This window comes from Patagioenas fasciata, chromosome 1 (assembly GCF_037038585.1).
Source record: "Patagioenas fasciata isolate bPatFas1 chromosome 1, bPatFas1.hap1, whole genome shotgun sequence".
In the NCBI taxonomy this organism is placed as follows: domain Eukaryota; kingdom Metazoa; phylum Chordata; class Aves; order Columbiformes; family Columbidae; genus Patagioenas; species Patagioenas fasciata.
Window position 1 is genome coordinate 97,048,889 of NC_092520.1, and position 12,401 is coordinate 97,061,289.

Below are 12,401 nucleotides of genomic sequence, written 5' to 3' on the forward strand. Positions count from 1 at the left end.
TCGGGACATGGGCCAAGGTATGAGATCCAGAAAGCCTCACAGACAAGGCTCACATCTCCAGATCCACCTCCTCAGGGAACCCAAGACCTCAGCTATTTCTCAATGCCTGCAGAACAGGACTGATGGCCAGTGAGTGAAATCAATCCCTAGACTGAGCTGAACTCACTCCATAGATAGGTTAGGAGCTACAGTTTCTAAGGCTGTTTACATTATACAATGTCAGCACTAATGCAGACATTTAGAGAGTATCAAGTATGTGAGAACCTAATTAACTTGAGTCTTGTCTGAAGCTGAAATGAAGCTGTCTAAAAGGCAGGTGTAAGAGATGGATGAGATGCCCCAAGGGGTGATTACTCACCAAGCGATGAGATACAGAGTTCCATCATGCTGTGGCCTGAGAATGGGAAACTTTTACGTTAAGCAGGTACTTTACTCTGTGAACAAGTAAACCACTACAAACCAGTTGTTCTGCTCATTCTGAGTATCACAAGGTCTTAGAGAGCTTTAGGATCTTTACAGGTTACCAGACGTAGCAGTACCCATCCAGCTTTTGGAAGCTGTTTGGAAACACCACAGCTGTAAGTGATTCAGGACACAGTGAAACATCTATTGGTTTTTTTTATTATTATTTCGTTTAGGTTTTTTTACTTCCCTCCACTCTGCCGCTTCCTCAGTAGCAGGCAACCATCACTTCTATGTCAGAAGACATCAAGTGACTTGAAGTTACTGCAGTATGAATTAACAACATCATGGCTCTAGGAGGAAATACTGAGAATCGACTCTTATCTGTTTTCGTCTACAGAGTAGATGAGCACACGTGTTTTCTCTCAATGATCACCCTTCCTTTCAAGAATGGACTAGCATGCTCATAAGCCTCCTGGTAGGAAATGAGTAGCTCTTTAATGCCTCTGTAACACTGCAAAGATGGTCAAACTTGAACAGCAAAGCAACTACCATTGCCAGGACAATTGTTATGCTGGAGATCAGCCAGTGAAAACATGAAAGTGTTGATCCTGCCTTCCACCCACAGAAGGGAAGCTGCACGTGCAGCTGTAATGCAGGTGTCTTGTGACATCTGCATTTCCTGACTTCGCTCCAACCTTGTCTGAACTTACCTGATAAGTCTTCTCAGTGAAGACTGATGTCTTCTGGGAGCACAACAGCATTAAGCACTGGATAACAACTTATCTGCATTTTCACCTGCTGCAGTCAGAAACTTTCATTATCTCTTTCTCTGCTTCTAGTTCTCTTTCCTAAGTCAGCACACAAAAGTTGGACCAACACTACAACCTGAACCCCACTCTTCACCTGTCCAAGCTCGCCTAGTCCAGGGAGAGAAGCGTTCCATGCAGGAACACAGAAGCAAGTTGGCCAGCATGACAAAAGGAGTTGAAGCTCTGCTCTCAATTTCTGACCAGGTCTGTAAAACAAGCAGACACATAGCTCCCCTTTCCCGGCATTATCAAATGCCCTCCCCAAGGCATCACACCCTTTGTTAGCACAGGGACCTGTGATAAAGGTTGGCAGAGAAACACTGGTCACCACTGCCTGGGGTAGAAGCCAGCTTTTTTGCTCATGCATGTTTAGTTGGAAAGATGAGCCACAGCCCACTTTGGCTACATCTGTAGAGCTTTTGGCAGGCATCCACAAGCACGGTACACCCTGCTACCTGCCTAGTTCCTATTGATCTCACATGCAGACAGCCAACACCTGCCAATAGCCAGAGGCCATCCCATCCCAGCCATCCTGGCAGCCAGCTGTGCCACCAGCGCCAGGTCGGTGACGTATCTGAGCACGCTCCAAGCACACAGGCCCCCATGACCCTTGCTACCAACCACAAGTTTCAGAAATACTGTTCTGGCTTCAGGAAAGCAGGCTGGTTATTTCACAGAGGGTCACAACAGGATATTAGAGCCAGCAACTAATATCAAAAAGGACAACCTGCCCAAATGCCCCAAGTACTGGACCTAACCAAGCACCTAAACTGTACTTCATCACTAGTGATCTCGCTACAGCCATCCTCCTACTGATAAATACCAGGTCCTGAACAGGTCTCTGATTTCCAGGAGATACATTTCCTCCTCTGACATAAAATCCCCAGATTTCACCTGTGTCCGGCCTCTTGAGCTTTCCTTCTTTTCTGCAGCACAAGTTTTGCAGAACACTGAACTCTCATGCCTCAAATCAGCAAACAGACTCATTGAAAGGGTAAACAGCCTGAGCAACTTTGCTGGAAGAGGGCCCAGCAATCCAAAACCTCCATGGTCAAAGACTTTAGGATTAAAAATAAATAAATAAATAAAAATACGCAAACAGGAATAGGAGAGGAACTGTTTGTCTTTCAAGTAATGGCTGGTTCAGTAGTATGCCAGCAGCACTACTAACATTGCTATTGAAGTAGGTCTCACAGGTCTCAGCCAAGTTCAGGCCCTTCCTAATAGGGCAAGTGCAATGCATACAGTAAAGTATAAGACAAGAAGCTTCTTGGTCCACAGTGTTAGTCAGACTTGACAAAAAACATGGGCAAGATCCCACCGCGGTACCCATGAGAACAATGAACGGGCCAAGAACGGCTCAAGAGCTGATGGGAACGCCGGAGAGGAAAACAAAAGGTATAGCGTTATCTTGCAAGGCTGCAGAAGCTGCAAAAAGGCTCCTGTCGCTCCCTCCCTCCCGGCGGTGGCCGCCCGGAGCATCCCCAGCAGCAGGCACCCCCCGCGGGCACGCCAGCCAGGAAGGGGAACTGCCCATTCCTATCACTTAATCGCAAAATGGAAAGAAAAACCCATCCGCATGGCACAATCACAATCACCCCCCCCAGCCCGCAGCCCTCCATCCTTCCCTGCGGCCCGAGGGGAGCGTTCCCCAGGCACCCCACACCGTGCCGCACCGCGCCGCCCCGCCTCTCCTCCCCCAGTCATCGCGGATGATGCAACGACCAGCAAGCGGGATGCAGCCGCCCCTGCCTCATCGTCCCCCGCCCTGGCTACGGCCGGCATCTCACCCAGGTGAGCCGGGCGCTGCCCAGGCCCCGCCGCCGCGGCGCACACCGGTGAGGAGGGAAGGGGATGGGATGCGATGGGATGGGACGCGATGGGATGGGACGGATGGACGCGACCGCAACCAACCGAGCACGGGGGTTAAAAGGAGCCCGCGAGCCCCGTGGCCCCGCCCCACCTGGCGCCGACCCCGCCCCGCCTGGCGCCAGCCCCGCCCACCGCCTTCCGAGAGGACAGAGCGGGAGCGCGCGCGGCGATTGGCCGCCACGGAGGCGTTGGCGAGGTGGCAGCCAATGGGGAGGCAGCGCGCGGCCACGGGGCACTGCAGCCTGCAGCCCTGTGGTCTGTGGACGGGCGGGGTGGGGTCGGGCTGCGGGGGGCCCGGCGCTGCCGCTCGGAGGTCGGGGGGGTAGCAAAACCATCGGGCTTGCCCCAGTGGCCCCGAGGGAGGCTGGGGCGAAGTCTCTGGCGGGGGTGCGGGATCGAGGGGACGTGCCCAGGCCCGGCCTTTGGAGACAGTACTAAGAACCATTTAATTTGGAAGAGATCCTCAAGATCTAGTGTAACCATCAGCTTAACTCTGGCACTAAACTATGTCCGTCAGAACCTCGCCTAAACGCCTTTTAAGCACCTCCAGGGATGGTGACTCCACCACTTCCCTGGGCAGCCTGTTCCAATGCCTGACAATCCTTTCTGTGAAGAGTTGTTTCTTAATATCCAATCTGAACTTCCCCTGGTGCAACCTGAGGCCATTTCCTCTTGTCCTATCACTTGCTACTTCGCAGAAGAGACCAACACCCTCCATGCTACAACCTCCTTTCAGGTGGTTGTAGACAGCAATAAGATCTCCCCTTAGCCTCCTTTTCTCCAAGCTGAACAGCCTCAATTCCCTCAGCTGCTCCTCATAGACTTGTGCTCCAAACCCCTCATCACCTTCGTTGCCTCCTCTGAACTCTCTCCAGCACCTCAATGTCTGCCTTGTAGTGAGGGGCCCAAAACCCAACACAAGGTTCAAGGTGCAGTCTCACCAGTGCGATGTGGCTGTAGGCACCAGCTGTAGGGAGGAACTGGCACACAGACTGCCTGTAATGCCTGAGCGTTGCAAGTGTTACTGGCTGTTCTACTGATCTGGGGGAAAAAAAAAAAAAAGAAAAAAGAAAAAAAGAAAAACACCCATTGCATCCGAGGGGGCTGCTGTGAGGAGAGTCTGATGGTTGGGGCTGCAGCCAGACGTTCCCCCCGACACCTGAGCCCCCTGGAAAGGCCTCGGGGTTGTGCTGCATCAGGGCACCCGGCCTTGTGCCGCCCATTGCAGACGCGTCAGCGCTTGTTCAGATCTGCATCGGGGGAGAGAGAGGGCCCAGGCATCTCTGGGTCTCATGTCAAAGCCTGGAAATAGCCAGCCCTAAGCAGGGAGAGCTGGTGAATCCCCCAGCTGGGAGCTGCAGGCTGGAAGTGGTGCTACAGAAAAAAAAGTGCTGAAACAAACCCACACCACTCATTTCACTAGTGGTAGCTGTGCCACAGATCAGGAACTTGGTTTATCCCAAAAGGTGACAAGACCTCAGTATGACTCTTGGAAAAACCTAAACACTTTCTCTGCCATCTTGAACCTTCTGTGAGACTGTGTCCCAGCCAAATTCACTTCATCTCTGTGAGTCCTTATGGCACCAATGCAATGGATAGTTATTGTACTCTGATGTAATTATTACACTTCTGATGGTGTCTGAGAATGTGAGGTATTTGCCAAGGAAATCGGCGTCACAATGGCTGCATCTGCATTGCCCTGAATGGAGCCTTATGATGTATAACACAGGGCACAGGTGAATTTAAGGTATTCAGTGCAAACTGTCTCAGAGTAACTCTTGACAAACACAAGGTGCTTCCTTCTGCTCATTCAGAAAGTTAAAAAACAATACAGAAATCCTTGCATGAAAACATGAGATACCAAAAAGGCTTACCAGAGTGAAATGTCTTGAGAATGTAGCTTGTTGCTGTAGAAAGTCCAAGCAGCCATTTCTTCTGTATCTATAAAAAACACCAATAAAGAGAAAAGCAATTCAAGGTAGCTTTATTTTAGAACATGACTCACCCTGAAGTGTTCCACATGTTTTAGGTAATCAAAGAAGTGGAGACAACTGTATGCGTCCATCTGTACGTATAGATCGTATAGCTATTTGGAGAGTATTGCACCCTGTACAAAAATAAAAAGGAACAGAATGTCTTAATCAGGTGGTAAAAATGACAGAAGACACTTTACAACTGGATGTGACTGGCATGAAGCTAAATGACCAGTCCTAGGGTTACAGAGGGTCAAGGGTCTCTGGTAAGAAAATGGACCATGACTAAAACGTGGGGTGAAATCTATGAAAATAAAACACAGGAAAAACACTGAGCCATTATAAACAAATCAAGAAAAAATCCAGGTACTTTATATCAGCCTTAAATAAACAGCAACACTGAGGCAGCTGTTTTCATTGCATATGCTAAAAATCCACACTCAAATTATACAGAAAAATCTATGTTGATGAGAATTTCCATTGTTTTTTACCTGCCCCTTTCTGGATCAAAGTAGACGTAAACCTACTTTCAATTCCACATTGTTATTCTCACTTTCCTAAAGAAAGATTTATTAGAAAATACTGCTGTTAAACAGGACAATTACTTAAATCACAGTCTGTCTAGGTAGTTAAAGGTGAGGTTTGCACGGGCAACCATTAGTCCCTCTGGCAAAACACTGATTGGAAAAGCATGTGGAATCAGATTCTGGCTTGCATTTCATGCAGCTAAATTAGAGAATGGCACAACAGGAATACAGAGTGTGAACATGGTGACATTATGAATGCCTGGCCCTTGAAATGGGTGTCAAGACAAACCAGGGATTTACAGAGACACCAGGCCACACATGAGGCCCAGCTGCAAAGTGCAGCAAAGAAAAATCCATTAATGTTTGGAACAGAATGGGTGCAAGTGTTTGAAAACTGAAGTCGTACCCACAGAGGGTAGCCAAGGAGGGGTAACCATACCTCTAACTGCCTTTCAGGAGGGACTGAGGGAAGAGGCACCAAGTCAGCTATTCTGTCTGAAAAAGCACCAGCCTCACAGCTACCACTGCAGCTTCAGGCAGATGGGCATCAAGATACGAAATTGGCAGCACAGATGGATTTGCCAGATCCTGTAAAATGTAAAACAGATACCTCAGAGCAGACTTGTAAGCCCAAGTGATTAGGCATGTTGGAAACTATTTAAACATAATATGTGAGGCGAGTGAGAGGAATTTGTAACTGTACCACAGCTCTCTGCATTCAAAATTCTACCTCCTTTACTGTGACAGCAGCCAGGTGGAGGTAAACTGGCAACACTTAAAAGAAAATGGGAATTTTTACTTAAAAAACCCTTGATTTAAACCCCCTGACTTAAAAGATACCCACAGCAACACCAACCCACATTGTACCATTGGCATTAGTGGCATTAAAATCAGATGTGGTAGCTGGGAATGAGTACAGAAAGCTTTTCTCTGCCCCACTGCCTGCTAATTTGACCCATTATGGCTGAGCCCAGTCAGTGGGACACTTTAAATTACCCTTCAATCCAGCCTTGCAAATAACTCCTATAAATCAGCAGGTCACTGTCAATTTCATAAGTGGAGCCACTTAAGCTATTTCCTGAGACCTGACAATGCTACAGATTATTTTTCTCCCAGGGAACAGGAGGAGTTGCAGTGAGGGCTGGTATATAATAAAAGTTATGGCTTGATTAGCATAGCAGCAATGTGACACCAACTGGAATATCAACATAGAAACAGCAAGCAGAGAATGTTGTTTCTTTTATCAGTGATGAGTAGACGTGCTGTAGACTGAAAGGTCAAGGAGAGAGATCCTTTGAACAAGTGCAATCAGTGATCAAAGAAAGGGGAAAAAGGTAAAAGCTGTTGTGGTAGGATCACTGAAGGAGAAAAATCAGGTGAAGAAGGCTTTTTGTGAGCAATTAATGAAGTCACCCAAAGCACCAATAGTGCTTTAGTGGTACCCAGAGCCCTTTTGGGAAGGGAGAGCACAAGGCTATCACACAAGCTCATTGAAATGTTTTTATACAAATGGAGGGAAAAGCAGTCCAAGAAGAGCCACTCCATATTCTAACTACATGGCGGAGGCTGCAAACGATTTGGAGGACAGAATGATAGTTCGAAGTGATCTCTGACAGACTGGAGAAAGGAGATGAGAAAGTAAAATAGGAAGTTGCCCAATAAGGACAAATGCAAAATTTTGCAGCTAGGTGTGAGCAATCATCTTCTCGAGTAGCCACTATCTGGACAGCATTTGCATAGAGTGGAAGATATGGCTATAGTGCCGTGCAAACTCTACATGAGTCAACAGGGCCCTGCTGTTGTGAAAAAACAAAACCAAACATCACACAGGGTTAAGCAAACAGGAATATGGTCTGTAGGACATATGGCACTCTCAGCACTGGTGTGCTTTGTTGAGGCACCATGTCCTATTTGGAATGCTGCATTTCAAAAAAAGATATGGCCCATGTGGGACGTGGCCTGAGGAGTACAAGAAGGTGTGGAGAGAAACATAGCCCAGGAATAAAGTCTGAAAGGAGTTGTACAAAGAAAACTGGGGGGGAAAAAAAAAAAAAAAAAAGGCAGAACTGCCTTCATTGAGCTAAAGGGCAGTGAGGAAAGGGGCAAACCATTTTTCATACTCTTTCAGAGTAAGAGAAAGTGGAAAATGTTAAAGGCACAGCAAGAAGGATTTGGGCAGAACATCAGAACCACAGCATTGGTCAGGCTGGAAGGCAACTCGGGACATCTGTGGTCCAGCCTACTGCTCAAAGTAGGGTCCATCCAGAGATCAAGCCAGGTTGCTCAGGCCTTGCCCACTCAGGTCTTGAACGCTTCCCAGGACAGAGATAGTGCCTGACTGTCCTCAAAGGGAAAATGTTTTCCCTACAGCCAGTTGGATCCTCCCCTCTGTCAATGTATGACTTCAGTAAAGACCCTGCCTTTTCCTCTTGCTGACCTCCCCATTGGCACAGGGAGGTAGCTGTCAGGTTCCCCCACAGTCATCCCTGCTCCAGGCTAAGCAAGCCCTGCTCACCTGGCCTGTCCTAACAGGGCCACCACTCTGGCCCCTGACTGCCTTGGAGGCCCTGAACTCACTTCAGCATACTGAAATATTTTCTATACTGAAGGTCCAAAATGACAGACAGTTTCGAGTGTGGTCTAACTGGTGACAAGTAGAGGGGCATAATCACTTCCCTCAGTCTATTGCTTGTCCCTGTACATCCCACAAAGGATGCAGCTGGCCCTCTTTGCTCCCAGGACACACCATGACCTCACATCCAGCTTGCTGCCTACTGTGGCCCCAGGGCCTTACCTGCAGAGCCACTCCCCTCCCAAGCAGTCCCCAGCCTGTGGCCTACCAAGGGTTGGCCCACCAGAGGGTAGGACTTCGTCCTTGCTGAGCTTCATGAGGTTCCTGCTGGCCCATCCTTCTAGCCTCTCCAGGTCCTTGTGGATGACTGCCTTACCTTCTTGTGTCAGGTGCACCACCCCAGTCTGGTGTCATCCACAAACCCCATGAGGATGCACTTTTCTTCTTCTCTAAGTCACTGACAAAAATATTAAAACAGGACAGATACCAGCACAGACCCATGTGGAACTGGTCTCCAGGAAGGGTATGAGCTGTTCATCACCACCCTCTAAGCCAAATGACTCAGCTAGTTTTTCTGTCATCTGGCAAGACACCTATGCAGACTGCAATAACCCAGATTGGATACCAGGGTGGAGTGAGAGACTGTCAGAAACCTTGCCCAAGTACTACAAGGAGGACATAATCTGCTGCTCTCTTCCCACCTGCAGATCTATTCCCTTTGCTGAAGATGGTCTTTCTGTAAAGTGTTAACAGCTACCACCATGTGTGCTTGAGAATCACAGAGTTGTCCAAAAGACCAAAGGCTTCCCTCTTTGGAGGCTGAGCAAGAAGGGCAATTAAATGTCTCTTTGTTGTGGTTAACATGGTCACATGAAGCAGTCAAAAAAACATGAGTCAAACCACTCCGGAATGAAAAGACTGGCCCAGACATTAATGACACTATTACTTGGTCAGATTTTGGCCTGTCTTAAAACTTTGGCATTTCCCTTGCCCATCCCCAGTCCAGCAATGCAACAATTAATGTTGCATGCAATCCCAAAGTCCGTCAGGCTGTCTGCTCACTTTTCACTTGTGCTGTGTCCAGAAAACAGGTTCTTCATGTCCTGTCTCAGAGTGCCTTCATCAAGTGTCTTCCTCCTGCAGCTCCAGGACTTTATTGTCCATCAACACAAAAGGAAGCAGAGAGGAAGCATCTTCTATGTTCACTAGAAAGGAGGGAAGAGGACATGGTGGAAGACAAGAGGACTGTTAGGATCCACGAAGCCCGCTCTCATCTTTCTCCCGGACATGAGCATTATTAGTTCTCAAGGGAAATGGGTGGGTAGAAGAGGGAGAAGCAGTCACTTCCCCCCCACCCCCCCCAGCCCTCAGGCCCAGGAAGTAGGATGGCGCACAGGCTGCAGCGGGAGCAGCTCCCTCCCTCCCTCCGCCTGGCCGGAATCCCAGACAGCTCCAAGAAGAAAACGAGAAGGATCTGAAACACATCCAATATTCAGCTGCATAGGTATCAAGACTTGAAATCAAGCCAAGTGCTGGCAAAAGCACAGCAGGCCTAAGCCTGGTAGACTAAAGGCTTTTCTGTGAAAACAAAGAGGCATAGAGACCAGCCTGATCCCTGTCTGCTGCCTTTCTCCCCATGTTGTCTCGGGGTTTTCTGAAACCAGAGCAGAAATGGTGTTTTTTTTCCTCCCAATCTAACTGAATGTGCAGTTTTGGAAACTGAAAGCTGGAAGCAGCCTACAGCACATGGATGTCACAGTGCTCTGCCTACGTCAAAAATGCATGGGTTTGACCCAAAGGAATACCTGAATCATAGTAATTTTCCCTTCATGGAGAGAACAGCTTGCAGAGCTCTCAATATTTTTAAGGTACTTGGATCAAAGGGGCAACCACGCTCACACGAGTTGTTACAGGGCTCCAGCTCACCTGAGAAGCTGCTGCCCCCAGCCTTGCTCGCATCCCACCACTTCATGAGAAATTACCACCTTTCTGCTCTGCTGATGTACGAATGCATATAACTTGCCTTTGGTTCTGTCAAACCAATCTAGTTACAATGCAAACACCACAACTGAAATGATGAAAAAGTACTGAACCTGATGATTATCAAAGCACTGCTAAGAACCAGACATTTGTGTCTTAACAGTTACAGATGAGCACACCCATCCCCCTCCCACTTTGCATATGTTGGAGTGAAGCCACTGGCTACCAGAGCTGCCTGTTGGCAGCACATCTGGTTTCAGCCCAATTCAACCCTATTCCACAAATCCAATTTACAATTGCAACTTCGGAACAGTTAAATTAACACCTTTTTTGGCAGTAACCTCCAGCAGGAAAACAGGCACCTTCTAAAGCAGTTCTGCCGCTGCTGCTGAGGTACTATGGGACTGCAGTATAGGACAGCAGTGTCCTTTCATTAGTGGTTCTTTTTGCTGAAGGTTACGATTTCGTAAAAAAAAAAAGCATGCTATGCATAAATGGGGGATTGGATGTTTATGACTGATGAGCACATTGCTGACAAAGAACGTTTGTCCACATAGTTCAGGAGATGTGCTCCATTTTCCATAGGTATGGATTTAACAAAACCAATACTGCAATGAAAGTAACATTGGCTAAGCAGATTAATTCAGAAATACTTGTGCATAGTTTTAAAATGCATTAGATATCAATTGAACGTGAAGATACCTTGATTTGTTCTACATTTGGCTGTAATTTCAACTTTTTTCAAAATTGAAAGTCATGCACTCCAAGGTAAAATTGCACTCTGCAGTAATAAAGCTCGGCTTCATCCTTGCAATAAACCGCAGATACAGCTGCAAACATGCTCTCCCTATGATAGCCTTCCCAATTAGGTTTTACTTCCCTACCCGCTGAAATGACTGCACACCAAGCCGGTTCCATTTTTTAGCCTCGACTTTTCCTGAACAGGATGTTTTTTGGGGGGCACTCATGAGTGCAGCAGCATCAGCAGTTCCAAACATCTGGAGAACACATCAGTTAACATCCCCATCCTTGCCCCAACAGCTATGAAAGCAGTTTCTAACGTATTAAAGACAGCAGATGCAGTTTAAGGTGCTGTTGTACAACAGTGACAATAGACACGGCCGTTAACACCCGAAGTTTTGTAGCTTGAGCAATGTAACACTAGGAAAAATCATCCATAACAAGCCATAACCCCTTTCAAGTACTCATTTCTTCAAGTAAACATGCTCCTTCTGTCAAAAATGAGCCACCTTGTTCTCTACAGACCATCAGAACAGAAACTTGAAGGATCTTTCAACCAGAACCCTCACCAATTTTAAAAAACCACAAGCAAAACCCAACTCCTAACCCCAAGCTGCACTCTTTTGATACTTCAAGTAAATAAGGAGAGTTTTGTTTAAGTTGAAGACATGCTCCACCAGCTATAAAAAAAAAAAAACCAGAAAGCAAAAAACCATCACTCAATAACTCACAAGCTAAGAATTTGAAACTTGTAGTCTATGAGCTCATTAGTAGTTTAAATAGTAGCATCCCATCTAAAGGAAAGGGATAATTTTTGTCAGATTCTTATAAAAAAAAAAAAGGCTTTATTTTGAACAAGTTTTCTCCATTTGGTTTTACAGTCTCAACATACATATTCATGGACAAGCAGCATTTTCACAGAATAAGAGCCAAATACAAAGAGGAAGCCACTTGGGATTAACAGTTTCAACCTAATTGATTCAGACTTCGGAAAATACTGTATGCTGTCACTTATTTGAGGTAAAGGAACTCCATAAATTAAGATCCACTGTTTAACAGAAGAGTCAACAATGAACTATTTGTGAGAAGTAGGTACCTTTGGGAAGGAGGGAAAAACCCCCAGATTTACTCTAAAACATTTTGAGCAACAATAGAAGAGGGAGGTAGGATTTCCACTTGGTTTGTATTGGTAAACCAATACAGTTTGGACTAACGTGTTTAACCAAATTTGTGCATACTCAGTTTCAAGTTCAATTAATTTTACTGGTAGTATAGCCTTAAAAGATGACCCTAACTGAAGATACATCATGAGCTTAGTTCACATGCTGAATGCTATCACAAGGTAATAATTTCAGGATCAGGTAATGACCAGTGCACAAGTTTTTTTTCCTTCAGGTATCCAGTGAAATCCAATGCTTCCAATGCCCGTTATGACATATTCCAGTTGCACTGTTAATTTTTGGGTGGCTGTGCAATCAGGTCATACAAATGATGCATTTTGTGGAATTCAAGAGTGCTTTAA

The 12,401-nt window shown here is 46.6% G+C and overlaps 1 protein-coding gene across 2 annotated transcripts in view; it reads right to left on the minus strand.

Moving 5' to 3' along the window:
* The window catches only part of LOC136115086 (cystathionine beta-synthase-like protein), a 29,901-nt gene extending 26,742 nt beyond the window's left edge, over positions 1–3,159 (minus strand). The window contains exon 1 of one of the 2 annotated variants that reach the window (XM_065860962.2): positions 3,005–3,159. The gene's annotated coding sequence lies outside the window, so the exon portion shown is untranslated. The remainder of the gene's footprint in view (positions 1–3,004) is intronic. The other variant, XM_065860992.2, reaches the window with a different exon arrangement.
* Between the last annotated feature and the right edge of the window lie 9,242 nt (positions 3,160–12,401).